Source organism: Puntigrus tetrazona, chromosome 7 (genome assembly GCF_018831695.1).
Source record: "Puntigrus tetrazona isolate hp1 chromosome 7, ASM1883169v1, whole genome shotgun sequence".
Taxonomy (NCBI): domain Eukaryota; kingdom Metazoa; phylum Chordata; class Actinopteri; order Cypriniformes; family Cyprinidae; genus Puntigrus; species Puntigrus tetrazona.
This window is the reverse complement of record NC_056705.1, coordinates 23,520,950-23,528,576: the sequence shown is the minus strand read 5'-3', so window position 1 is coordinate 23,528,576 and position 7,627 is coordinate 23,520,950. Positions and strand designations below refer to the sequence as shown.

At 42.3% G+C, this 7,627-nt stretch overlaps 1 pseudogene; it reads right to left on the bottom strand.

Annotated features, from left to right (window-relative positions):
• Nucleotides 1-1,946: 1,946 nt before the first annotated feature.
• LOC122347954 lies at nucleotides 1,947-2,594 on the bottom strand (annotated as a pseudogene).
• Between the last annotated feature and the right edge of the window lie 5,033 nt (nucleotides 2,595-7,627).

Genomic DNA, 7,627 nt, shown 5'->3' with positions numbered 1-7,627 from the left:
TTACTGCTCTTAGTATTTAGTATCATTTTTTTCATACAGTGGAAGTCAATGGCTACTTCATCATGTTTGTTACCCATATTTCTCAAAAATATCAAATCTTTTTTTTTTTTCTCAACGGAAACAAGAAAATTCATGCAGATTTTTGATAAATTTTAGATGTGATAGATTCTGTGGATTTGTGTGAACTGTCCCTCAAGGGTACTACAGAGGATTGTGAGAATCTCTCAGAGAAATCTTGGTCTATTTTCGGCTTCCATTTTGTGTTTTTGTACTTTTAATGTGTTTAATTGTTATTTATCAACACGAATAAATGTTAGAGCACTCCACAATTCTGGAACAATTTTAAATGTCAAGTAAAACAAATCCCAAATATAATACAACCTTATAACTGACATACAATGCTTTTGTTTCTTTATGTTAAAACTCCCTAATAATGTAAGTCACTGTAAGACCAGGCAGATATAAAAGATGCGAAATTATTAAAAAGGTTACTTGTAAATAATACATTATAAACTCTGTATATCCTAGTACTTTCAAACCATGGTTCTTTGATATTGTTACAAATGCTTTAGAAAAAAATTATACGTAATAGAATTACCTTCCCATTATGAGAATCTAAAATCTAACCTGGATATTCATTAATTTTTAAAAAACTGTTACAGGATGTTCATCCTTGTCACTACCGGTGTCCAGAACTGTTGACAGGGTCTCGTGAGACTTTGACTATGCTAGAGTCAACTATAACTGTAAACTACTACTGCATCAGTCTGTAGTCCACAGGTGCGTTTAGAAGTCACTGCAGGTAATGCACCGCTACAAACAAACCTCTGGCTCAGCTAGAGACTATGTAATCACCTCTGTTGTCTGCAGGAATCACCCTGCAGTGACAGAAGCCAGAGCTGCATCACACCCAACCCTTTAAATCCCAATGAAGCCCCCAATAAATAGAAGCCCTGACCTCAAGGCAAGAGTGGAAAGAGAGGTGATATCTTGATGACTTCTCTGTCACGCTGCACCGTGGTCATAAAGAGACAAAAAAGGGTTTCGAGACTGGATGCGCAGAGGCTGGACAGATCGCAACGGCACTTCCTGCTTAAGACAGATATGGTCGCCAGCAGCAGCTTTTATCTCTTGCATTTTCGCAGAGAACAGGAGCACATCGATAGATAAGGCATCATCTACAGAAAACACTACACACACACACTTTTAAACTGCCTACTGAGCAGACAGAGGTTCGACATATGGCACGTGACAAATTAAACTCTCGTAGCAAATGTGATTATTGTGAGATGTGTCCCCACCGAATAGTGTGTATGGGTCAACGGCACGCCCTCACGGTGATTGTAAACTTGACATTGCTAATCCTCAGGGTGCAGCCGACTGTCCTCACTACTGAGCAAAGCTTAATAAACATCGTAATAACGCCTTTATGAAAATCTGCAAATGCAGTGTACCGAGGGTTTAGGCTTAGGATAAAGATTATAAAACATTATTAGCTCACTTCATAAAAAAAGGTTCCACCTGATAGAAAAGCAATAATATAGGTTTTGGCTCGTTCGAAATATCAATACAAGAATAATGAAATCGGAAACAGCCTCATGACTGTGGAGGCTTGTCAGGCATGGTCTATATGCAAAAAAAAAAAAAAACAAACAACAACAAATAAATAGATTTGTGAAAATTAAACTTGGGTGAGGTTTAGCCTCTACATTACAAATTTCTGGAAACACAGAAAAGCTAGTCTTCCTCTCAGGAAGGCATGTCAAAAGCAAAATGCATTTACTGGGTATCATGGAGATACTTTTAGGACTAAAACACGCATTAATTTTACATATATCGATTTACGAATCAGTTTGATATAACGTCCCATTTTCTGCATTTCAATGTGCGAGCCACATTATATTACTAGCTAACGCGCTAATCTCCGCGTTAAAACACACACGCGATCAAACGTCGAACGCCTGATTATTTTTCCTCCCTGACCGCTCTGCGTCGCTGTTGTACCGTGACTCACCGGATCCGTGCTGTTGTCTCAGGATGGACGAGTTGCGTCGGCCGAGGCGAAGGCGACGACCTGTCTGCGGAGCCTGTCGTAGTCGTCGAAGGGGAGCCAGGTCCTATTCCCAACCGGCGGAGGCACGCCTGGTTTTCCTGACCCTGGCCCGGCTCTCGGAAGTGGCCCGTCCACTCCGTCGCTGTGTTGCTGTTCCTCAGCGGCCATCGGTTCTGATGTGAGACACTTGGCCTCCTCGGCCAGCATTCCTCGCGGGGTGTCACGCCGCAGAGTGGCCCTGCACCTTGTATTCCTGAGTCTCATCAGAGTACAAGTCCAAACCCGACACTCATACACTCCCTCGTCCTCCTCTCGCACCCGATAGGCTGGGCTTGTGGGAAATAGTGTTGCCCTGACCCTCACCGTCTGTTCACCAACAGATAAATAGCACGTCAATGACAGGTTTTGTTGGACATCGCGGTTTTGGCGGCCCAGTCTCATTAGAAGCCACTTGGTTGTATTATTTACCACTGAACAAAACATAGTTGTTACAGGGGGTGGAGCCAGTCAGCGCTCCAAATTGTTGTCTTAAAAAGTGCATCTAGGCTAGAAATGTGAGCTATAATAAGCTTAAGTCGCTGCTTTTAGCAAGTTTAATTAGTGCTATATTTTCTTTATGCGTAGCTAAATAGATCTTTTCAGAACCTGTATTGGCTCTGGAGGTAACCACATAGCAACGGTATGCCCTAGAACTTCGAGTTAGGAACAGTTTTGGAACGCTTCGTCAGCCAAACAAGCAGCTGACTGTCATCATTTATCTCTCTATTCATTACAGATTCACGTCTCACAGAAGCAGGCCTTGGATTTTATCAAAAGTGCAGTAGCCGTGCGCAGTGAGATTTAGTCAAAATCAACTTGCTAAGAATGAGTCCCAATTACTTATCAAAACTAGCGTTTTCAGGAAAAAACCATTCTAACAGCCACACAATAGCACTTTTACTTTTTAAAAATTATGTAATAGTTGAAATTTAATTTAGACTGCAGACAACTACAAACAGGTCAGTACTATATACTGTATTTAGTTTTTAATTTATTTGTAAATAAAAATACATTTTTCTGTTTTGAAAATAAATCTGAACGTCTATCATTATTTATCTTACACAAATGGCAGCTGAAAAATCAACTGAATCTGTTTACACTCATACCTTAAAAAGTACAGAGGAAGAAATGTCATAACTTTCATTAACAATTCATTAATTTTCTCATTCATACTTTATTTTCTTTCTTGAAAGCGGATGCCGATTCTACGAACATTGCGAAAGGTTGAAGTCAAAAAGTACGGTTAGTATTTATCATACTCACCCTTATACCGTGGCGTCGGTGGGCAACCTGTAAAGATCACATAAAACGACGCGGAGTAGTCCCAGCGCTGGAAGTGGTTCTTTAATTAGGCTACGAGTTGTCGATGCCACTGTGCATTTTTATTGACGCATGAAGACGTTACAATTAATAATAAACGCAGGGCCGTTCATTTTGAGTGCTGCGGACAGCGATGGTTCCCTCTGAGGCTCTTTTGCGGATCTTTCTCATGGCTATATGGCGCATCTGGTGTTTCTGGCAATCCACTTTTAATACGATTACCTCAGTTAAGTAAAATAAGTAATTTAGATATACTATATTTGGATGATGATATTAAGTGGTTAAATTATTATTACTACTATTGGGTGCATCTAGTTTGGGAAACTTATAGTTTATTTCTAGTTGCTTGCTTTGCTTTGCTATTTCCAATGCAATTGAAGAACTACTATTCTTTCTCCTAAGCCATGCAGGTATATTAGCGAGACGGGCAAGTGTTAAAATCCAATTGCCTCAGCATGTTTTAAACTAGATCAGCTGTGTCAGTTCTAGACTCGACATCAGTGGTTATCAATGTGTTGCGCGAAGTAATTGTGTTAAACGTTCCTGCGCCAAGCCTCTAAGCTGCAATCCTCAGTTAGTCGGCAAACTCCGCCAAGCACTTATGTTTTTGATCTCGAAGAAGAATAATCGATCAAAGCTGATGCCTATATATCTCTCTGCATTCCTGTCTATTTTAATCATGTTGTTTCCATCAGTAATTGAGTTAAAGAGAGCCCCTCAAATAGGTATATAGCAGGATAACACGCAACCATAGGCTATTTTGCGTTTTAAAGCTTTGTTATAAACTGCCATTTAGCCTGTGATATTACGGTACAGATTGAGGAAGTAGGTTCCATTCTCCACGCGTAATCATTCAATTGCACTACTTTTCCACTGCCGCCATTTTAATAGCAGGTTCCAGTACGCCTCCGTGGCAGGGAAAACAGAACAATGTGAAACCAAGCAAGAACAATGCAGTGATTTCACGCGGGTAAAAAAAAAAAGAAGAGGAAGTAACAGAATCGCGACAGACTGCTCGTGCTGACTAAATGCGCAACATGGGGAAGACAATCTGTTCAGTTTTTCTGCATTTACACAAAATAGCGGGCATTCAGATGGAAATAATAAGGACGCTGTAGAGTCCCCGTTTTCCATATCATAAATAAGGTGGTCAGATTGGAGAACGGAAATTGAGCGGTCATCTGACCTGGAGAGCGAACTGTTCATTGCCATCCATAACTGCGTCTCGCACAGGTTTCTGCTTTTTAAGATATAGTTTCTTTAGAGCAGCAGAGTAAAAGGACTGGAATCTCCGATACGATACTCGGAAACGACGCTGCGTCAGTCCAAACAAAGATCGCAAATCAATGTTGCCCGTGACCAGAGAACTCCCTTTCTGTTGGAAACTGTGTGTGAAAAAAGTGTCTGAGTAGTATCCTTCCCTTCGAGATCCTCTGTTCCACCGTTTTGCTTATCAAGGTAAAACATCAACAGAGGCAGGAGATGTGCTCGCTGATCTCCATAAAGAAAAAATCCACGGTCATTTCACCACCCATCTGGCTCAATCCCGTGTCGCGCTCAAACCAAAAAAAACGAAAAAAAATAACGTCGGAGGACAAGGGTTTCTCGTGTTTTTTCAAGAACCATTAAAGCGCCCTGGCAGAAAGCGCATCTGTGTGGATCGTTTCAGCTCAGCGCCACCGGAACCACCTCTGCTGTGTGTGAGCGCGTGAGCAGCGAGGAGGCGCTGGCATTTCAGACACTGACAGACTGACGGGGTTTGAGAGCCGACTAGCAATCTCTGTCTCTCCGTCAACATACGGCTCGACCAATGAGAAAACCGTACCAGGGCGTACAACTGAAAATAAAAAAAGCGCTTCTGCGACAGCGCGGTTTTACTCTGCGGGGCAACAAGCGACCACTCGAGTCGCCTTCCAGCAGTATTTCATTTTAATATGAAAGTCAGATATCTCAGATTAAGCGGGGTCGCTTTTAATCTCTTTCCGTCCATTATTTGCCTCTGGTAATAATACCACCGAGGTAATCTGTGCTCTCTCCCCTGCGAAATCCGGTCATTTATTTCAGACACGCTGGTTTTCGCTAGTCGAGATGGTTATTAGATAGTATCTTTGGTAGACCTCATGGACCAGGAGGAGAAGTTGCCATTTGGTCAAACATTGGCGTCCGATGACCTCACTGGGAACCAGCTGATGTCCATATTATGCGTAAACCACCACTGCAGTGTGCTCCAAAGCGCAGTTACGATAATAAGGTAGATTTCGTAGGACTGGCAGTCAGTCAAAGTAAATCTGCACACCTCCCTTTAGCCTGTTCTTGCAGAAGTTCCAGGAAACAAGGCTTGGTCTTAAGCCTTTTTCAGCTCGTTCTATAAATATGAACAAAATTACAGTGGTTATTATTAGTGTTCGGTGCTTAGATTCTGCATAGCGGGGACACTGCCCGGGTGTCTGCTGGTCTTGGTTTGGATACCCTGGGAAACAAGCGATTGCTGATAAAGGCACGTGAATGCAGAGATTTAATCATGGGAAATCAGACAAACGTATAATAGCTTTAAGTTATACAAAATCAATAAAGAATACTTACATATGAGCCATGTATTGGTATGGCTAATAATATGTAATATTTGTAATAATAGATTTATTTTATTATCATTAGTGGCAAGCAGTATATATAAAAGCTATTAAGACCTAGATCTTTGCCAAATCCATATTTACAGTAAGTAAGACATGTGTATTACAAATACAGACCCATATTCATTCACGGAATTGGAAAGGGATGTCACCATGTCCTGACCACTATCCAGCATTGTCAGGTCACGGGCTTGTGCAGCAAGTGCTTCTCTGGCTGAATCCTGAGCAGCCCTCCTCCACGGCTGCCTTGCGCCGCCAGCCAAGTAGCGGCGCGTTCGCACCGTTGTTGGCGGGCGAAGACAGCGCTGAGAGAGGCACTGAAGCTGCCTAACGCTGCACCAACCGAGACCGGGTTTTAATGCTGAATTATGGTCGAATATCAATGACACATCCTTCAATTCGTGTGATATGTCTGTTGTAATACACGTAATCTTCTGTTGATAAATGTGGATCTGAAAAGATCGAAATGTCTTAATAACTTTATATACAACCACACTAATAATAAAAGCAAATTAATATTACAAATATTGTGTTATCGGCTTTATTGTTTATGTAACTAAAAAGCTGTTATCGTTTGTCTGTTCCTGATGGCTGCGTTCGCATGTAAACTTGCTCTCGGTATCCCAAACCAAGGCAACAGCTGCGGTGTCTGCTCACAGAATCACAAGCTTGCCAGGCGCAATAATAACCATATGTTGTTCATGTTATAGAGCGGAAAAAGGCAGAACGGCCTTTCAGATCCTGTGGCAGGCTAAGGTAAGTGCGGAGCCACATTTTGACGACTATGATCTGAAAATCGCTATTATCGCTGTTGTCTTTGTTACACTGTTCACTAACTATAATAATAATCGCTTCAATTCTAACTGGGCAACGGCGTGTTTGTTTCAAATAACCAACTTCTCCTCCTGATCTACCACAGCTTGCTGCTATCGGCATCTTTCCGAACCAGCTAGAAAACCGGCGTGTTCAAACGGGTGAATTTTTTCCAACGGCGAACCCCACTGCCTCGTGTTATTATTACCGGGGAACATAATGGGGCGGCGACCAAAGCGACATACAATCTGAATATCGAGACTTTTCATATTAAAATGAGCTGCTGCCAGTGTATTTCGAAGCGGTCTGTTGCTCGCGGAAGCCAAGCCACGCGTCGGTGCTGTTTCGTACTAGGATATGTTTTGTGCGGTACCTAACATTGATAAGACGCTGCTGATTTGAACGGGAACGGTTGGTGCTCCCGAAACACTCGATGTCAGTGACTCTGAAATGCCAACGCCATAAACGCTCACGCGCTCACCTGGCTGAAGGGTTCGGTGGCGCAAGCTGAAGACGTCACGAATGCCGCTTCTTAGTTTGAAGCAACTTGCTCGCCAAAAAACATCGAGAAACCGCGTCTCCGACGTTGACCACCGTTTTACAGTTTTGACGTTTGCTGCCGGATTGTTTTGTGATGGGTGGCAGAAGGCAAATCATGAATTTTCTTCTTTATGGAGACCGAGAGTGACGAACCCTACTGTTGAAGCTCAAGTTTGTGATAAACAAACGATGAAAAGGTCTTTAGAGAGGGCAGAGAAGATCTTACTCAAGA